The sequence below is a fragment of the Hyperoodon ampullatus genome, assembly GCF_949752795.1.
Source record: "Hyperoodon ampullatus genome assembly, chromosome: 2".
NCBI lineage: Eukaryota > Metazoa > Chordata > Mammalia > Artiodactyla > Ziphiidae > Hyperoodon > Hyperoodon ampullatus.
Genome location: NC_136915.1, coordinates 58,241,167 through 58,262,800, shown reverse-complemented (window position 1 = coordinate 58,262,800; position 21,634 = coordinate 58,241,167).

Here is a 21,634-nt window from a genome sequence, read left to right as displayed (position 1 = left end):
CTTAGAAAAGAACACCAGAGTCCTAAGTATCAAGAAGATTGGAATAGGAGCACGTGCCACCATCAGGAAGGGGACAAACACATACAGCATTGGCAGTTTTGGCACCTGCAGGTAGGCAGGCAGAGCTGTAGAGCTTGAGGTGTGCACAGGTGAATCTACTTAATGGAAGCAATAGGAACTCAGGCAATGAAATTCAGAAAGGACACAAGAGGTTTTAATGGAAACATTTGTGGAGAAAATGGAACACCAAGAGATCAACCTCTATCAACAGCAAGGTCTCTTAAGTACTCCATCTTTCTGATCTGGCCTAGAGAGAAAGAGCCTCAGTGATGAAAGTCAGCCTAATACACTAACTGATTCAGTATCAAAATGACTATCAAACAATTGAAGTGCTTTGAAGCCATTTAAAAATAAGTACATAAGGGCTTTCTTGATGGCACAGTGGTTAGGAATCTGCCTGCCAGTGCAGGGGACATGGGTTTGAGCCCTGGTCCTGGAAGATCCCACATGCCATGAAGCAACTAAGCCCGGGTGCCACAACTAATTAGCCTGCACTCTAGAGCCCACAAGCCACAACTACTGAAGCCCACGCACCTAGAACCCGTGCTCTGCAACAAGAGAAGCCACTGCCATGAGAAGCCCGCACACCACAACGAAGAGCAGCCCCCGCTCACCACAACTAGAGAAAGCCCATGTGCAGCAACAAAGACCCAACGCAGCCAAAAATTAATTAATTAATTAATTAAAAAAACAAAAACAAACAAACAAAAAAACAAGTACGTAACACAAACACATATTAATATACTTTAATATCTTCAATTTTTTCACCTGTCAACATGCCTCTGAAAAAAATCTAATGCCAGAACCATTTGGGTTAAACAAAGAATTGATTAAATAAAGTCGAATTAAACCTCACTTTGAGCCCTCAGACCTCAGCACAGATGGTGCTGAGTAGTTGGGGGAAGGGCAGCACAATTCCTTCAAATTTCTCTTAGCTTTCCCAAAAATGAACATACAATTTAAATAAAATCAGAGTATTTATTACTCAAACACAGATTCAAGACAATCTCCTCTCAGAAAAACAAAAAAAACCCCCAAAACACCCACTCAAAAAACCATAATGCTATCTCTAGCCACTCAAGTTCATCCAACATCCACAGTGATTGTTTAAAGACACAAATGGAAGCATGACCTTCTGCTAAAACGCCTCCAGTGGCTTTCCATTGCCTCAGAATAAATTTTAGATCCACCTCCATTCCTCGTAAAGACATTCCTGACATGAATCTTGCCTTCGTTCTTTCTTGCCTCCTTCCCCCTCCTTCACTGGTCTCCAGTCACCCTGGCTTTCCTTTTGTTCCCTGAGCTTACCAAGTTCCAGGCCTTTGACCCTTGCAATCCTCACTCCTGCAGGATCTTCACATGTCACAGTGTGAAGAAGTCCCAGCTCAAATACTTTCCCGGACCCCCTAAAGTAGCATTCACCACCACTCTCCATTCTCTTCCATATGATTCTTTTTTTAAAATTGATTTTACCACCATCTGAAATTCTCTCATTTATTCATTTGGTTTGTTAGTCTTGTCTTCTCATAGTAGAATGCAAGCTCCATGAGAGCAAGGACTCTCTGTGTCTTGCTCACAGGTATCCCACACCTAGATCCATGGCTAGCACAAAGCACTCCACTGCCACCAAAAAACTTCCTCTGTATCTTAGTCAAAGTTTATCAAGAAAGTAACAAGCTCTATCCTTCAATGTGCCAACCTGAAGTGGGTTGCCGTGAAGATAGAAGATACCAGAAAACTCTGGAAAAGAAATTCAGATTAAGTAATTTGATCTGGCAATTAGATTGAGCAGATTAGACTCTGCTGAGATTATATATTTGGTTTTGTAACTATGCCAAGATAGATTTTAGTTGGACACACTTTTAAATGTATTTTAAATTGTCCCACTACAAATTCATTATTAGAAACAATATTTTTACCCAGTTTAACAAAATGATATACTATACTGTTCAAACAAATAATTCACCAAATTAGGAAAGTTTTTGGTCTCCTGGTATCCAAAAATGAAGAAAACCATTTGTATGCATGAAAGGTGGGAGGTATGGGGAGAGGGGTTAACTCTAGCAGGGACACAGCCCGAAATCCTAGTACCAGATCACAGACCCTTAAAACTAGTTAGCACCTCCCAAATTACTTAACCTAAACTTTCACTTGAAGACAGAGTTTCCTAGATACTAAATGTAATTATAGCCCTAATACATTTATATAAAAATTTAGAGCTTTCAAAATAATTTCACATTATATTTTGTGCTTTGATATTTATAACCTAGTGAGAAAGGCAGGAAAGTTCATATCATTTACCATCCTACAGATGGGAAAATAAAGAGATAGTGACTTGCCCAAGATACACAGCCAGAACCTTCAACTAAGACATAAAAAATCGATTCCTACCCACCTGGCAAACTCTTGGCCTCATACCCACGGCTAATAAAGAATGGTGCCAGGAGATGCTAGAATTTTTTGAATTACTATCAATTTCTCTTTCTACTCTTTGCTTTCTCTTCTCAGTGTTATATGGCTGTCCAAGGTCCCTCTGCTGGCTGGGGTAGTGCCAGGACTAGAACCCAATACAGAACACGCACCACATCACCAAGCTATCATATTAAATGAAAACCAAGAATTCATACTATTCCATGAGACTCAATGTGAGCCATTCTAGCTCAAAATGCAAATCAAGCTCCAGCTAACAGTATAAATGTGTAACACCAAGGAAGTAGTAAAATAACGTATGATGTTATGGAATATTATGCAGCCAGCAAAAATAAGGTTTTTGGAGATTATTTCATGAATATGATAATGAGAGCTAACATTTATTTTTTGTTGTTGTTGTTGGCTGAGTTGGGTCTTCGTTGTTGCATGTGGGCTTCCTCTAGTTGTGGTGAGCAGGGGCTACTCTTTGTTGTGGTACATGGGCTTCTCATTGTGGTGGCTTCTCTTGCTGTGGAGCATGGGTTCTAGGCCACGTGGGCTTCAGTAGTTGTGGAGCGTGGGCTCAGTAGTTGTGGCTCGTGGGCTGTAGAGTGCCCAGGCTCAGTAGTTGTGACACTTAGCTGCTCCACGGCACATGGGATCTTTCTGGACCAGGGCTCAAACCCGTGTCCCCTGCATTGGCAGGCGGATTCTTAACCACTGTGCCACCAGGGAATTCCCAAGAGCTAACATTTCTTTTTTGTTTTTTCAACGTTTTTATTGGAATATAATTGCTTTACAATGTTGTGTTAGTTTCTGCTTTACAATGAAGTGAATCAGTTACACATATACATAGATCACCATATCGCTTCTCTCTTGCGTCTTTCTCCCTCCCATCCTCCCTATCCCACCCTTCTAGCTGGTCAAAAAGAACTGAGCTGAGCTCCCTGTGCTATGTGACTGCTTCCCACTATCTATCTATTTTACATTTGGTAGTGTATATATGTCCATATATACACTACCACTCTCTCACTTTGTCCCAGCTTACCCTTCCCCCTCCCCATATCCTCAAGTCCATTTGCTAGTAGGTCTGCATCTTTATTCCCATCTTGCCCCTAAGTTCTTCATGACCTTTTTTTTTTTTTTAGATTCCATATATATGTGTTAGCATACGGTATTTGTTTTCCTCTTCCTGACTTCATTCTGTATGACAGACTCTAGGTCCATCCACCTCACTACAAATAACTCAATTTCGTTCCTTTTTATGGTTGAGAAATATTCAATTGTATATATGGGCCACATCTTCTTTATCCGTTCTTCTGTGGATGGACACTTAGGTTGCTTCCATGTCCTGGCTATTGTAAATGGAGCTACAATGAACATTGTGGTACATGACTCTTTTTGAGTTATGGTTTTCTCAGGGTATATGCCCAGTAGTGGGATTGCTGGCTCATATGGTAGATCTATTTTTAGATTTTTTGGAACCTCCGTACTGTTCTCCATAGTGGCTGTATCAATTTACATTCCCACCAACAGTGTATGAGGGTTCCCTTTTCTCCACACCCTCTCCAGCATTTATTGCTTGTAGATTTTTTGATGATGACCATTCTGACCAGTGTGAGATGATATGGCATTGTAGTTTTGATTTCCATTTCTCTAATGATTCATGATGTTGAGCATTCTTTCATGGGTTTGTTGGCAATCTGTATCTCTCCTTTGGAGAATTGTCTTTTTAGGTCTTCTGCCCATTTTTGGATTGGGTTTTTTGTTTTTTTGATATTGAGCTGCATGAGCTGTTTGTAAATTTTGGAGATTAATCCTTTGTCAGTTGCTTCATTTGCAAATATTATCTCCCATTCTGAGGATTGTCTTTCCACATTGTTTATGGTTTCCTTTGCTGTGCAAAAGCTTTTAAGTTTCATTAGGTCCATTTGTTTATTTTTGTTTTTTATTTCCATTTCTCTAGGAGGCGGGTCAAAAAGATCTTGCTGTGATTTATGTCATAGAGTGTTCTGCCTATGTTTTCTTCTAAGAGTTTGATAGTGTTTGGCCTTTCATTTAGGTCTTTAATCCATTTTGAGTTTATTTTTGTGTGTGGCATTAGAGAGTGTTCTAATTTCATTCTTTTACATGTAGCTTCCCGTTTTCCCAGCACCACTTATTGAAGAGGCTGTCTTTTCTCCACTGTATATTCTTGCCTCCTTTATCAAAGATAAGGTGACCATATGTGAGTGGGTTTATCTCTGGGCTTTCTATCCATTAATCCATTAGTTCTATTAATCTATATTTCTGTTTTTGAGTCAGTACCATACTGTCGATTGCTGTAGCTTTCCAGTATAGTCTGAAGTCCGGGAGCCTGATTCCTCCAACACTGTTTTCTTTCCTCAAGATTGCTTTGGCTATTCAGGGTCTTTTGTGTTTCCATAGAAATTGTGAAATATTTTGTTCTAGTTCTGTGAACAATGCCAGTGGTAGTTTGATAGGGATTGCATTGAATCTGTAGATAGCTTTCGGTAGTATAGTCATTTTCACAATGTTGATTCTTCCAATCCAAGAACATGGTATATCTCTCCATCTATTTGCATCACCTTTAATTTCTTTCATCAGTGTCTTATAATTTTCTGCAAACAGGTCTTTTGTCTCCTTAGGTAGGTTTATTCCTAGGTATTTTATTCTCTTTGTTGCAATGGTAAATGGGAGTGTTTTCTTAATTCCACTTTCAGATTTTTCATCATTAGTGTATAGGAATGCAAGATATTTCTGTGCATTAATTTTGTATCCTGCTACTTTACCAAATTCATTGATTAGCTCTAGTAGTTTTCTGGTAGCATCTTTAGGATCCTCTATGTATAGTATCATGTCATCTGCAAACAGTGACAGCTTTACTTCTTCTTTTCTGATTTGGATTCCTTTTATTTCCTTTTCTTCTCTGATTGCTGTGGCTAAAACTTCCAAAAATATGTTGGATAACAGTGGTGAGAGTCGGCAACCTTGTCTTATTCCTGATCTTAGTGGAAATGGTTTCAGTTTTTCACCATTGAGAATGATGTTGGCTGTGGGTTTGTCATTTATGGCCTTTATTGTGTTGAGGTAAGTTCCCTCTATGCTTACTTTCTGGAGGGTTTTTATCATAACTGGGTGTTGAATTTTGTCAAAAGCTTTCTCTGCATCTATTGAGATGATCATATGGTTTTTCTCCTTCATTTTGTTAATATGGTGTATCACATTGATTGATTTGCATATATTGAAGAATTCTTGTATTCCTGGGATAAAGCCCACTTGATCATGGTGTATGACCCTTTTAATGTGCTGTCGGATTCCGTTTGCTCATATTTTGTGGAGGATCTTTGCATCTATGTTCATCAGTGATATTGGTCTGTAGTTTTCTTTTTTTGTGAAATCTTTGTCTGGTTTTGGCATCAGGGTGATGGTGGCCTCGTAGAATGCGTTTTGGAGTGTTCCTCCCTCTGCTATATTTTGGAAGAGTTTGAGAAGGATAGGTGTTAGCTCTTCTCTAAATGTTTGATAGAATTCACCTGTGAAGCCATCTGGTCCTGGACTTTTGCTTGTTGGAAGATTTTTAATCACAGTTTCAATTTCAGTGCTTGTGATTGGTCTGTTCATATTTTCTATTTCTTCCTGGTTCAGTCTCAGAAGGTTGTGCATTTCTAAGAATTTGTCTATTTCTTCCAGGTTGTCCATTTTATTGGCATATAGTAATAATCTTGTAGTAATCTCTCATGATCCTTTGTATTTCTGCAGTGTCAGTTGTTACTTCCCCTTTTTCATTTCTCATTCTATTGATTTTTCTTGATGAGTCTGGCTAATGGTTTATCAAATTTGTTTATCTTCTCAAAGAACCAGCTTTTAGTTTTATTGATCTTTGCTATCATTTCCTTCATTTCACTTTCATTCATTTCTGATCTGATCTTTATGATTTCTTTCCTTCTTCTAACTTTGGGGTTTTTTTGTTCTTCTTTCTCTAATTGCTTTAGGCGTAAGGTTAGGTTGTTTATTTGAGATCTTTCTTGTTTCTTAAGGTAGGATTGTATTGCTATAAACTTCCCTCTTAGAACTGCTTTTGCTGCATCCCACTGACAGCTAACATTTCTTGATCGAGCATTTACTCTTTACCAAATGTTCTTTAAGTATATTATATATGACATATATTAGAATAAAATAATAATAACTATATTAAACTCATTTAATCCTTATAGTAAACTTTTCATTGGGGATTATTTCATATAGAAGAAGGAACTGAGGCATAGAGGGGTTAAATAACTTGCCTAAGCTAGCATAGTTGGCAAAGGTAGAGAGATCAGGATTTGAGTTTGGGAAGTTTATCTCCAGTTCCCCTGTGCTTAACAAATATACATGCTGCTTAGGATAGTGGTTACAATCTAATGTAAACTGGAAAAGTCATGTGTATGAATATACACAGAAATATGTATAAATATGTACATATTTATAATGATAAAATTGGGTTCTTTGACATAAATATATATTTTGAACATAAAGCTACTAAGAGCTAGCATGTATTCCGTGCTTACTTAATACGCCAGGTAAGTTCCAAGTGCAGTGTATACATTATATTATTTTATTTCCCCAGCATCTTGTGGTAGCTGTTATGTCAACTCACTTTACTGATGAGATTGCTGAGGTTTAAAGAGTTTCAGATTGTCCATTCCCAAAACCTGTATTCTACACTCAACAAGTTGTAACCGTGTTTGGTTATTTTATTGATATAACAGTGAGATTACTGGTGATTTCAATTTCTTCTTCACATCTTCTTTGTATCTTTTAAGTTTTCTACAGTGAAACCTATTCTCCCTTAAAATGAGAGGAACACAATTAAAAGAGTCAAGAGGAATTTGAGATACTAGATTAACTGCATGCTCCTGGAACCAGAGTGTGGCTCTTGGCCTGAGGGAGCCTACACAGCAGATGGGTGCTTTGGGGAGAGAAGAGAGAGCACAGTCCCCTGGGGTACTGCCTGGCATCCAGAAACCATGCTGGAGCCTTCTATGTGCCCAACAGAGTAAACTGAGTAAGTCTTTCCTATGGACCAAATACTCTTTTAAATGTTTTATGTATATTAACTCATTTAATTCTCATGATAGCCATAGACTGGGTGGCTTGAGTATCCTCCAAAGAGTCTGTTATCCCTCGACAGGATTCATTCATTTACTGGATATTTACTTAGCACTTTTACAGGCCACACAGTGATAATATAAAAATGAGTAAGACATGGTCCTGGCTCTAGCCGAGTCCTTGGGTCCTTGGGGGAGACACAAACAAAGTAGGTGTAAGAACAAAAAATAGCAGCTAATATTTATTGAGAGCTTAACATTTTGCCTCAAGACTGCAACATCAACCCCACCTAAGTTTCTAGCCTGCCAGTCTGTTCTGTGGACTTTGGACTTGCCAGTCCCCACAATCAAGTGACCCATTTCCTTAAAAATCTCTCTCTCCCTCTCTCTCTCTTTTAGCCTATTGGTTCTGTATCTCCAGAGAACTCTGAGTGCAAAAGTGCACTTTCTGATTTAATCCTCAAGACCTTTATGTGATTAAATTACCCATGAGAAAGATACTGTTATTATCACTCTCATTTTCCAGATGAGAAAACAGGTTCACTAGCTTCTCAAGGTCACACACATGAGGTTTAACCTAGGTCAGTCTGACTCCAAAGCCAGGGCTCTTAAACCTTCTGCTTCTTGGCCTTGGAGAGTGGGAATTGAGAATTAAGCACAGGGAAGGGAGCACTTCACCATCAATCTGGGAGACTGTAGGAAGGCTTCCTTGAAGGGGTTGCTTTTGTTTGACCTTGAATGATCAGAACAGACTGTTACCACACAGAGAAGGGGAGGGACAGCATATATAAGGGAAAGAGAAGGCAAGGCACTTCTCTTTGGCAGGGGCAGTGAGACATGAGGGCATAACATGGCCCATGTGTGAAAGTGTTGCACAGCACACGAATGCATTTGGACCTCATCTCAGAAGCATGAGGAACAATCAAAGGCAAGTGAGGAAAGGGATGTCTTTGATGGCTGTGAGGAGGATGGATTGGAAGATGGAGGCAGCAACGCCTTATCAGGTGTGATAGCAGGGGATGAAAGAGAGAGAACAGAGTCAGGAGCTCTTCAGGAAGGATAATCAACAGCTCTTGAGGACCCATTGACACAAGGCAGGCAGGAAGGAGGAGTCAGGAACGAATCCCAACAAGGACTCTGGTTTGGTTACTTGGTAGACACAGTTCTTTGAATTCGGGGCACAAGGAGGCTAAGAGAAACTTGATGGTTAAGGTCAACAACACAGGAGTAGGGTCCTACCTGTTACAGGGCTTACAGACCACTTCCTATTATTGCTACCATAACCAGGGCTGTGGGCAATTTTTCACATGTTATTTTTCAGTGACTCACTAAGGGCATTTGTAAAGACTGGGTGCACAGCTAGACCACCCGTATTCTAGTTTTATGCATTGTATTTCAACTTACGGAAACTGCCCGTGAAAGGGAGAGCAAAGTGATATCATCTCATGTGCCAACTTCAATCAACTGGCAGAGGTGGCCTGGAATGTGATGTTGAGATAGGTGCTGAGGCTGGACAGAAAGATGACTATGATTGATTAGTGATGTCTGCCATGTTCAACAAAGGGGCAGCGTAGCACACGGACACTGAGAATAGAGGATGATAGAATATGCTAGTAACTAACAGTATGAAGAGAAGAGGGAAATCTATAAGCCTTCTCTGCAAAAGAGATGCAGCAATAATCTACTTGAAAAGCAAAATAGCAAGCAGTAGTGCCTAGCCACCAAATGCTAACAGACCCACATGTAACAACCAAGCTGAGAGAGAGCCATCTGAGAAAGTAACTGGCATTTGCATCACACCCTTTCAGATGTTTTCATATTGATGACCTCATTTGATTTTCACAATGACTCTGAGGGAGGGAACCAGCATTATTGCTACCTTACAAATGGGGAGGGTGAGGCCAAAGCAGGTCCAGAACTCACTCAAGGTCACATAGCTACTCAGGAGGTACAGCCTCTTCAGGTCGTGGTCCTTCCCTCCACATGGCCCTGACTCCCAACAGCAGATGCAGGAGGCATGGCAGCCCAGGAGGCAGCTATAAATGGCCCCATTGTATGCTCACTCAGTAGAGCGATGGCCCTGGCGACACATTCGTTTGTGTGTCTTTGGGCAGTCACCCAATCAGCCCCAGCACCTTTAAACGTGAAAGACACCACAGGGTCCAAGTCTTTGTCTATTCACATTTTTGGAATCATTACTAAAATAAACTTTGACTTGTCCTCTTACAGAAAGAATAAAAATCCTTGGGAAGGTTGTTTCATTTGGTTTTGGTTTCCTCAATGCAAAATGAGGTTGGACTAGATTGGTTAATCTTCCAGGGTAGCACACACCATCACTCTTTCATGATAATGGTCAAGGCTTTCAGTGAATGTCAGTGAACACCGAACTGTCCTTCTCAGAGAGAAAGGGCTTTTGTTCATAGTGGGAGCCAGGCTTTCTGATAAAGTGTTTTGTAGAATGTAAGCTGTGAAAGTTTAGAGTCCACTGGCTTAGTGATATCACATGTCCCTTCCCATCATAAAATTCGAGGAACCAGTCAGTGTCATTGAAAGGAGCCCATTGGGCTAAAACACTCCTGCATTAGGTAGCTTTCTTCAGGATGGTGGCTTGTCTAAAGGCTCATGACCTGATAATAAAATTAACTTGCTTAGTTTTGAAGAAGGCTCTTGAAATACCGTGTCAAATTTAGACAGTCTGCTGTTGGCTTGTCAGCCAGAGACCCAGGCCAAACAATTTCAGATTTCAGCAGGATGTTCCAATCACAGCATTAAACAAAGAGCACTTGACTAGGATTCAAGTTTGGCTAATAAATGCTGGTTCTGCCTTTTGGTAAGGTGGTCACCTTAAACAAGTCACTTGACATCACTGAGTCCTAGTTGCCTCCTGTTTGAAATGAAGATAGTAATGCCTATTTCTACCACACAGAGATAGTGTAGAATAAAATATGTACAGAGTACGTGATAATATATACTAGACTCTGAGTTTCTGAGGATGGCAACTACAGCTGCCCCTTTTTGCTATCATATTCACTGGGCCTAGAATTGCACATGAGACTAAGGAAAAAGTTCCAGATATACCTGTTAAATGAATGAAACATTTTGGAAACTTTGAAGTATGTTCAAGTGCCACATAATTTTATGACAATGTCCTAAGTTAGATAGGACATGTTAGATAACATGTTAGGTAACGTCTTCCTTATACTGTTTGTAAAGATATGAGACATGGGTCACTCTGGGCCTTTTAAAAAATCCTAAAGTACTAGCCCTGGTACATAATAGAAATTTATATGAACCAAATAAAAATAAACACCTCTGATACATAGTCAAAATATTTGTGAATTGATGTGGAATTCTGATTCTGATATCACCTTATCATGAAACTCCATCTTTTGTGTGGAAATGTTCAAGACTAGAATTGTAGCTGAATTCTCAGCTTTAATTTTGGGCTTGAAACCATAAGCCAAGGCAAGAGCATGATATGCATCAACTTACTGAAATACAGGGGAAGACTGGGTCTGAGAGGAACCATCAAAAGACAGTCACAGAACTAGGATCAGAATACCAGGCTTCTGAATGCCCACCTGTTGCTTGACACATGGCTAACACAGGCCCATGTAAATTGACTTCTGCAAAAGGAAACTGGCTTTCCTAGCATTGGAAAGTATCCAGCGATTCCACTCCTGGGTATTTGTCTGAAGAAAACAAAAACACTAATTCCAAAAGATACATGCATCCCAATGTTCATCACAGCATTATTTACAGCAGTCAAAGATATGGAAGCAACCTAAGTGTCCCTCAACAGATGAATGGATAAAGAAGACATGATAATATCTTTATATATGTATGTATATATATGTGTGTGTGTACATATATATATATATATATATATATATATATATATGTACACACACACACATGCACTCATGCAATGGAATATTACTCAGCCATAAAAGAGGATGAAATCTTGCCATTTGCAACAACATGGATGGACTTGGAGGGTACTGTGCTAAGTGGAATAAGTCAGAGAAAGACAAATACTGTTTGTTTTCACTTATATGTGGAATCTAAAAAACAAAACTAATAACCAAATATAAGAAAACAGAAACAGACTCACAGATAGTGGTTGCCAGAGGGAAGGGTTGTGGGGGTATTGGCGATATAGGTGAAGGTACAAACTACCAATTATACAATATAAATAATAGGAATGTAATGTACAGCACAGGGAATATAGTCAATAATATTATAATAACTTTGTATGGTGAGTAATCTATAAAAATATTGAATCACCATGTTGTACACCAGAAACTAATATAATATTGTAAGTCAACTATATTTCAACCAAAAAAAAAAAAAAAGAAAGAAAGGGGGCTTCCCTGGTGGCGCGTTAAGAATCCACCTGCCAATGCAGGGGACATGGGTTCAATCCCTGGTCCAGGAAGATCCCACATGCCGCAGAGCACCTAAGCCCGTGTGCCACAACTACTGAGCCTGTGCTCTAGAGCCCACGAGCCACAACTACTGAAGCCCGCACGCCTAGAGCCCGTGTTCCGCAACAAGAGAAGCCACCGCAATGAGAAGCCTGCTCACCGCAACGAAGAGTAGCCTCTGCTCGCTGCAACTAGAGAAAGCCATGCACAGCAACAAAGAACCAAAGCAGCCAAAAGTAAATAAGTAAAATAAATAATTTTTTTTAAAAAGAGAGAGAGAAAGGGACTCATAGGTGTCTGTTTGTTCTTACCTCTCTGAGTACCTCTCTTGAACATTCCCCTGACCTTTGCTCCAGACCCACGGGCCTCCTTGCTGTTCCGCCCACATTCTGAGCCTTTCACTGGCTCTTCCCTCTGCTTCTTTAGACTGTTCCTCCAGGTAATTACTTGGCTACTCACTCCCTTCCCTCCCTCAAGTCTTTGCTCAAATGTCTTCTCAGCGAGGCTTTCCATCACCACCCTATTTACTAACTGCAACCCCATCTGCCCCGATCCTTCCACTACTTCCTCTATCCCCTTTCTCCACTCGGCTCTTCTCCAAAGCCCTTACCCCCACCCAATGTACTCTGCATTTTATTTTATTTTATCATGTCTCTCTTGCACCAAACAGGAAGCTCCGTGCAGGCAGGAATCTGTTTTATTCACTATTGAGCCTCTAGCACCTAGAACCATGCCTAACACCTAGTATTCATTCAATATACAATTTTTAATGGACACATAAATAGTTCTATGCTAAGAGCTATAGAAGAGGGTTGCATAGATGCATTTTTGTCTTCTAGCACAGCAAAGATGCAAGACAAACTTGTAGCATAAGTGCAAAAAGACAGCAGAGGAAGAATAAACCAATAAAAGTAGATAGTAATATATTTGAATCATTTTTTGTGTCAGCAAAGGTATGTTCTGAGGTAGGATGAAGAGGAGTCAATCATTAGAATTTAAAGCTTGGAGGGAGTGAATATGTGGAATCCACATCATTCAGCAAATGCCGAGACTCTTAGAGCTGGAAGTTCTAGAGGGATGACAGATCAATGTTCGTATTTTGTTTGCAAGGAAACAGAACCCCGGGAAAGTAAAGTAATCCTCTCAAGACACATAGCCAAGAAGTAACAACACTTAGTCTCAAACCTAAGTCTGACTTCTGAGTCCATGCTCTTTCAACCAAAAAAATCCAGTCTGCACAAATTCAGAGAACATATTGAGTTTCTAAGGTTCATAGATTCTCCAATCAAGAATAATTTGGCATCTGAAAAACCTCACATACCAACACATTGCCACTGCATGCACAAATACATCGTACAATATTACACTAGTTTACATACATTAATTTATTTAAAAACACTTTCCCAAATTCCAAGTCAAACTTTCTAGCTCTATAATCTATTATTTTCAGATCTGGTCTTAAACCAGAGAAAAGGAAAGAGAGCCCCGGAATGAAAAGGAAGAATGGAAGAATGAGAAAAATGGAGAAAGGAAGGCAGAAATACAAGGAAAGCAGAAGGAAGAGAAAAAAAAAATGTACAGGATATTGACAACAATGTCTCTGGGAATGTCTTTGAATAGCTCTGCTGTAACTTGTCTTTTTCCAATATGAAATCATTTTCTTGGAGCTAATCACCAAAATAATTTAAGCTCGAGTACATATTTTCAAATGGACTATTTCTTTTCTTTTGCTTCTCAAAAGGTATTATCTGTATCTGACAATTAGTACTCCATAACACATATCTTTTCCCTAGTTATCTCATGTTTATAGATCTTGTTTCTCCAGCAAGAATATTAATTTGAGCAATTTATTTTTCTTATATCCACCATAATGCCCCAAATAATACCTTATAATGTAAACTATGAAGTCATCAGAGTCATTTACATCAGGTTTTATTCACTTAGTCAATAAACAAACATCTAAGCATCCACTCTGCATTAAGAGCTAAGGATACAGAGGGGAGATGACAGACCAGATTCCTGCCCTCATGGAGCTTACCTCTGAGTGAGAGATTTAGCCGATACACCATTAAACAACCATGAATAATAAATACAGCTCTTAGGAGAGAGAGGACACTGAGTTGGACTCAGGGCCCAGGGTGTGTGTCTGGGAGCTTGGGATGACAAGGATGGTAGGGAAGGCCTCCTGAGGAGGTGGCAGTATTGCTGGGATCACAAGAGAATCAGTTACACCATGAGCTGGCAAAAGAGTGTTCTAGGCAGGGCAAAAGCCCTGAGACAGGAAAGTATTTGTTCTAGACACTCTGAGACAGGCAGTAAGGCTGTCGGTGTTAAGTGCCACGTGAGATGAGCTTGAAGAAGCACAGAAGGCCAGAGCATGCCGGCTCCTGTATGCTCTAGATTTTAAGAGAAATGAGAAGGTATTGAAGTTTTTTTAAATAAGGAAGCGACATGATAGAAAATATTAAATAGAGATACTGAATATCCTTCTAACACCGTGTAGGTACAATTAAATGGCATACATGTTCCAAGAATGAAGATTCATTCCTCCCCAAGTCTACACCTCCTTCCCCAAAGCTCTTCTGCTAGTGAGCAAGCCATCCTAAGCCCATAGAAATATTAGGTAGTCAGTGCACAAACCCATTAGATCCAATACCTCTGCCTCACACCCTACTTTCTCCTCAAAGGAATCCTGCACTTAGCATGCTCCCTAATTCCCTTCTACCTATGATCTCTTCTCCAGTTAATTTCTCCTCAGAGACTTTTGTAGACACGTGAGCTCACATCCATTATAATCCCTTAACTTTTTCAACTCCTTTACAATTATCTTTCTCTCTTTCTTAATTCCATTTGTGAGTTTCTATAAAGTGATCACAATTAAACAGCATTAGATTTGATAAAATTGAATTACAAATAGGTAAACCACAAGTATGGACGTAAAATTGAACATAATTGAAAAATCCAGTGTCGAGTCTCTAAAACTTCTAAAAATACCTTAAAAAAAAAAACCCTTCAAAATTTCTCCCCATCTCCTCATTGTCCTCTAAGTAAACCTTCTTCCCCTCATGTAGCAATGTTAGAAATTGAAAATACATTGAATGCCATTGTTCTCGTTTGGCTAACTACTATAGTAACTGTCATGTTCTATACATTTCATGGCAAATATTTAGTTTCAGGTAGATAATGAGTTAAAAGCCTTTGATGGACTCCTGAAAGAATGCAACCATCATTTATATCATCATTTCTACAGGAAAACTTGTTTCAAATGACCAGTTCCCAAACAAACCCAGGAACATAAAAATTGAGTTGCTGACTTCCTGCAACTTGTTTATTTGAAACATGGATAGTGTATGTGCCAAATCCAACAGAAAGAATTATCCACAGTCTTCTAGCATGGTTTATCTAAGTTAATTTTTTTAAAAAGACTACATGTTCTTTTTAGAGATTTAAAGTTGGCCTTGGGAATTGGATGGGAATTTATACATAACAGGAGGCTTTTTCCAACCCTGAGCCCCTTAGGAAGGAGAGAAATTACATAAGGGATGGAATATATATTATAATCTCATAGGCATGCTTAAGATTTTCCAAAATATCATCACCATTTCTGGGAAGGGAATTGGTAGGAGAGTGAGAAGCATTTCCTTTAAAACTTCTTAGCTAACTAGAAAATGAACAGTTCCAGCTTCAAGATGCTTCGTTCCCTTTTGATTACAGCAAAGAAATTTCCAAATAAATAAACTTCATTTCTAGATAGGGGAAGGAAAAGCCTTTACTGTTACAAGGTTCACTGCCACAACAGAAGATCAGTTAATCTAGAATTGTTTAAATTTTTCTAAATATTGATTTTGGAGGTAAAAGGTATTAACAAGGAATTGAGAGGTGTGATTCTGTGAGTACTCACATTTAAAAGAGAGACAGATGCAACCAAAGAAACTTAAGGCTTAGCTTTCAATCAGGTTAATATACCCACCTTGAAACAAAGTAAAAAGAAAAAGTTCATATTTAAAACGTTATAAGGGATCAAAAATAGGAGCTTTCTTGTTAAATGAACTTGGGTCGAAAATCCATCCTCCCATTTTTCTGCCTCAATGTATTAGTTTTTATTTTTACAATTTATAAAAAGTACTGCAGAAGCACTCAGTGCAGAATACATTTACTTGCAGGTTATTGTGAATAGTAAAAATAATAAAATTAATTAAATTACTCTGCACATTGCAATTAAACCCAGTAAACCCTTAAAATATATTGGTAACTTCAAAAATTATTTATAGGATGAAACTATTGGCCGCCCCTAAACTTTTCTTTCCAGTAAAACACCTAAGAGCCTGAATAGGGAACTGAAAACACGAGCACTTCCGGTCCAGTTCTTCCACACAAGGGAAAATTTCCCAGACTGCCTTACAAATTAATAAATGTCCCTGGAAACCCTGACTTAGTTTCACTTATCTTAAAAAAAGTAGCTAAAAGGTCATTTTCAAACTTTAATAATATATGAAAAACAACAGAATCCCTGAATAGTTGCCCTAATCACACAGACTGCACTGTAAGCTTGGCCAACATATATGCCCTTTAGCAAATAATTCCCTTTGCTCATCCTCTTTCCCTTCACAGTCATACTACATAAGGCTCCACATCACAGGGAATTCTTTAGGAAAGACCCAATACTAACCACTGCCAAAAAATAAAGAATGCAGGAATCAACAAATCAAGTCCCTTAAAATATACTTTTTAAAAGAAAAATATTTGCAAGGAGTCATGGAGCCACAAACTACCGATAACGTGCTTGAGGTCCCTACAGAAGTACTTCACTGCCTTCTGTGATACTTGAATCACTGGGAAGGTAGTAACGGTTCTCTTCTATGGCCAGAATTTCCAATAGGCATTGAATGAATGGAGCTTATATCCTGTTCCATCAAAATAAGAACACAAAATTAAACCATAAGCCATTCTGATGAATATTTGTTTACTCTTGTTTTACACAAAGTAGAGAAGTAGCTTTGAAAAGTTGCCATGGCCATGCTTTTCCTGAGCACTAGACTAAAACTCTTCAGTAAATATAGAAATATATACACACACAAATGCAAATGTGGGTTCTCTCCCTTTCTAAAATACTGTATATGTGTGGATGACATATGCATGTGCAACTCTGTGCTTGTGTGTGTGTGTGTGTGTCTGTGTGTGGCATATGAACTAATTGAGAAGACAGCATGTTACCTATCTGGATGTTTGGTGACACATTCTCAGAGCCCACTGATGTTTTGGCAGACGGCTGCCATGACAGGATTTCAGGGTGCTTTTTAGGGGCTTTCTTATCTTTCCAAAGCTATCATGATAGATGGAAGCCTAGCTTCCTCTAGGGAAGAGTTAAGTGGGAATGACAACTGCTATAACACACTTTCAGAGTAAGAGCAATTCAGAGGTGAAATTCTGAGATGCAGTATCAGAAATATGCATATATTGCCAAAAAGGCTGGCAACTAAGTTGGAAGGCCATTGATAGGCAAATTGATTCCCGATTAAGGTTCCCACCAGCCTTTCTAAGGTCCCTGAACCGTGAAGATAATAAGTCTTGAATAGTATTTAAGTAGGAACTATAGGTAGATAAAAATTATTAGTTTCATTTAAATGTTTAAGCCACTGGAAACACCTGTCCAATTTCTTTTGCAGGGATCTGATGGATGGCCACTGCACCTCTAGTGTCACCTTTAATTCATAACAGTGCTAAGATAGCATCCTTCATTAGATACATTTGGTCAATGCAGAGCAATAGTGTTAATTCAGCTCCAACACTTGTCTTTGTTACAGTTCTCATTTCAGTGTAGGCAGCTCAGATAAGCTTATCACAGGGCTCTGAACTGACATTCTGGGGTGGCACAATAGACAATATTACCAAGAGAATCATTAATGAGCATCAAAAAATATTACTTCCTTCAAAGATACTTTAAGTCCATAGTTTATAAGGTAAGAAGTAAAAGGAAAGCTCTTCCACTTCCCCGTGTAAGATTAAAATCTAATCAGAACGTGTGCAGATTTATTCTCAAGAAATGCTACGTGAAATTTAGCTGGAGAAACCTAGTACCTCTATAGACACAAATTTTTTCTGAAGAGGGTAATCCACCGTGAGCTTCTAATTGAAAAGTTCATCAGTAATGCTCTTTCTTGTTTGTTTTGCCTTGTGACTCAAAGGTTAAATCCATTTTGGATTTCATTTTGAGTTAATGAAAATGATTTAATCTTAGAGCATTAGTAATCTCACTTTATTTAGGCCTATATTTAAAAAACTAGCTTGAGAGCCCTTTGCAAACAAGACCAGTCTCCACAGCAAAATGATACCCAATCTCTCTTTTCAGGCTATTTTCTAAAATCTGTGGGCCATGACTGTAGAATCCTTCACTCCCCAAATCACATTAACAATGTTTGACATGATGACAGAGAAAGCAAAAAGAATTCATTTCTGCCAAATAAGTACAATGTTTTTTGCAACCATTCTCCTCTTATTCCATTTTGGTAAATTTCTAAGGAATGTTTAAAATCTGTAAGACAGACCTTGGCTTAAGAGGTGGCCTCTCTGCCATTTTCATGGCTGATTTGAGACCCATTATGCACTCGATTCCGCATTGTGAAATCCAGGCTGGGGACAAATTTCTGCCTGTCATCTTAGGAAAGGCCAGGAGTTTTGCACCATCCTGTAGTGTGAAAACAGAAAATCAAAGCCAGGGTAGGGCTGCCTGCTTCTTTCCTAATCAGCTTGCTGCTTTTCTGAGGCACTCTTGGTTGTCACCATCTCAAGCTTAGAAGGGTAATTTAGCAGAATAAAATATAGTCTAAACAATATCTCCCCAGGGAAAGTTCCTCCTTACACTTAAAATTGAATGCAAAAAGGTAATCAGTTAAGTAATCATTTGATGTTTGGCTAAGAACCATTGCATGGAGAACACATTTAGGAAGCACAAAATTCTTTTTTTTTTTAACCTGATAAGACCCCTAATCAGAAGCCAAGAGTCCCAGATATTTTCCTCATATTGCTCATTCTGTTGCAATGACAGCCCCATAAAACTATAGCTTATGGACTAAATTTGCTGCACCTCTCACCCCAACAGTATGATGTAAATTGCAGAGATAAAAATATCTTACAAGAATTTTTAAAAATTTTAAACAGTTCACTGAAAATGACAGCATGTATAACTCTGTCAATGACCTCTCCTGTCTAATGTTAATTTCAGAAGACAAGTTTCCGTTGTAAATGTTTAATCAGTGTAGTCCCAGGAACCCAGAGCAGAAAACCTTATCTTCTCTCCCAACTTCTTTGCTTTGCAAGCTCTTTGCTAGCTCTATCTCAGCTCCTTGCAAGCACTTTAGGCAAGCTCTGTAGGTTCTGAGCTAAACAAGAAGCCCTGTGGTTTGATTCCATTAGTCTGAGCCCTGGTCCGCTGCAAGCAAACTGCAGAATTTCTGCTTGCAAATCCTGGCAACCAGGTTCTAGACCAGCCACAAACACAGACTGTACACATAATTCAACACTGTTCTGCCCAAACCTTGCCTGAAGCCAGTCAACCACAGCAGAAAGCATCCTACCTTCCATCATGGTGGCAGAATTGCATTCCTTAATTTCCAAAGAGTCTGAAAAAATACAGGAGGATACGATTCCAGGTCCCAGCTAAGTCCTCACAACGCTGCTGCTGCTGCCGAGGGATCTGCTCTGTCCGATGCTGAAGCCAAAGGAGACAAGTGTTAACCCCAAAGATAGGCCATGGATGCTGCTGGTGCTGCTTCACCTACAGGCTCCCAGGAAGATGCTGCGAGAGAAAGGGAGAGGAACAGCAAGCCGGCCAAGCTGCACCGCCTGCGCTGCCTCGGCCAATCCCTTCAGCTCTGGACCGCGTCACATGGTAGCCAGCCTGCATCTCCTGACACAATACCCCCGGAGAGCACACAGAACCTATTTCCCGTCCCCATTCCCCTCCACCCCCATCCCCTCCGCTTGTCACCAAATGCACAGCCCCTTCCCCACCTGGTGACGCACTTCCCCCGCCCCTCCTCTTCGTCTTCTTAAGCCTATTGCAGCGTCTGGGTACCCGAGATTAATTATCAGACGCTGCCACCTTAACCGGGGACTCTGGCATGAAACGAGCACCTAAGTGGCTCGCTTCGGAGGAGACTTTCTTTTCTTTTTTCTTTCCTTTCTGTCTTTTTTCTTTTTTTAAAGAAAAACTTCTTAAATATTCCGTGCAGCCTGAAGTCTTGGCTGCACACTTTCAAGCTCCCATTGCTATCTCCCTTTGCCCTGAAGGAATTCCAAATGTCAGTTATCTGTGGCCTCCGCACACATCTGTGACCCTCTCTCGCGCTCTCTCTCTCTGCCCCTCTCTCTCTCTCTCTCTCATTCAGGAGAGAAAAATCAATCCGGCTGACGTCACATCATAAACAATTATCCCCAGAAGGATGATGCAGAAGAAATATCACCCCAGTTGCCTTCAAAAGAGCCAGAGAATTAATCGCGCATGACACGCCGAAGGGCTGGGAACTGTCATTAAAACAAAGAAACAAAAGAACCCACCCGAGTGGGGCTCTGGAATCGCACTGGCAACGCTTGAGATAATTTCTGGGGCGGGAGGCGGGAGAGAGGGGAGCAGGCGGGGAGGGAGGCCTCAGCCCGACGGAAGCCAGCTGTGCGCGCCGCTTCCTCCTACTCGGACCTGGGCCGCCGGCCGCCGACCAGACCGCGGGGCGCAGCTTCGCTCGGCGTTCGAATCCCGCCGCCGGCGCGTTCCCGGGCCCAGCGCACACGTGAGCCACCGCGCCGCCCACGGCAGTCCCTGTAAAAATCAACTTTCTTAATGACACCTTTCTCGCCAAGCGCCTCTAGCATCCGTAGTCGCCGTTAAACCCATTCGTTCATTCCAGTGGGAATCCGGCGGGAGACAAACGTGCCGGGTTCCGGCCCGAGGGGTGGGTGGAGCCCAGGGTTACGCAGCTTCCAGGGATGGGGTCGGGGCGCCGTGCTGCTACTTAAGTGGAAAGGGTTAGAACACCCCAGCTGCTTGGGTTGAGACTGTCACCCGACTGGTCCCTAGGGATCCAGGAACCTTTGAGAGGGCTCCAAGCCCCGGGGTCTGGCTGTCCTCGTTTCATTTCAAGCAGGCTTAGCCCTCAGAGGGCCAAGGAAGGAGAGGGCAGGAGGAGTTTAGGAGTCAGGCGAGAAAGAAGGGAGATGGGCAGGGGAGGAAAGTCCTCTCTAGAACCCTAGGCGACAACATCCGGCAACGTGACTGAGAAAGGCCACTACATCACAGAACAATTTTGAGCGTCGAATGAAATAATTTTAAGAAGTATGATGCATTAGACCATCAAGGTTGAGTCTCTAATACTATTCTTAATTATTTATATTAGAAATATACCCATGAACTTTGGATATTGCCCAGCCCTTGTCATAGTCTAGTTCTTTCTATGAGAGCAAATATGAGGTATTGGTGGCTGAGGACTACTGAAGAAAATATAACTAAAGGAGCTAACTGAAGTACCATATTAACAGATGAAAAAAATTCAGTTCCTTAGCAACTTAGAAGTTTTGAAAAACTCATTGTTCTCCCTAAGGACACATACTGCAATGGCCTTGAAATTTCAAAATGAAACTCTCCAGGGAGATACA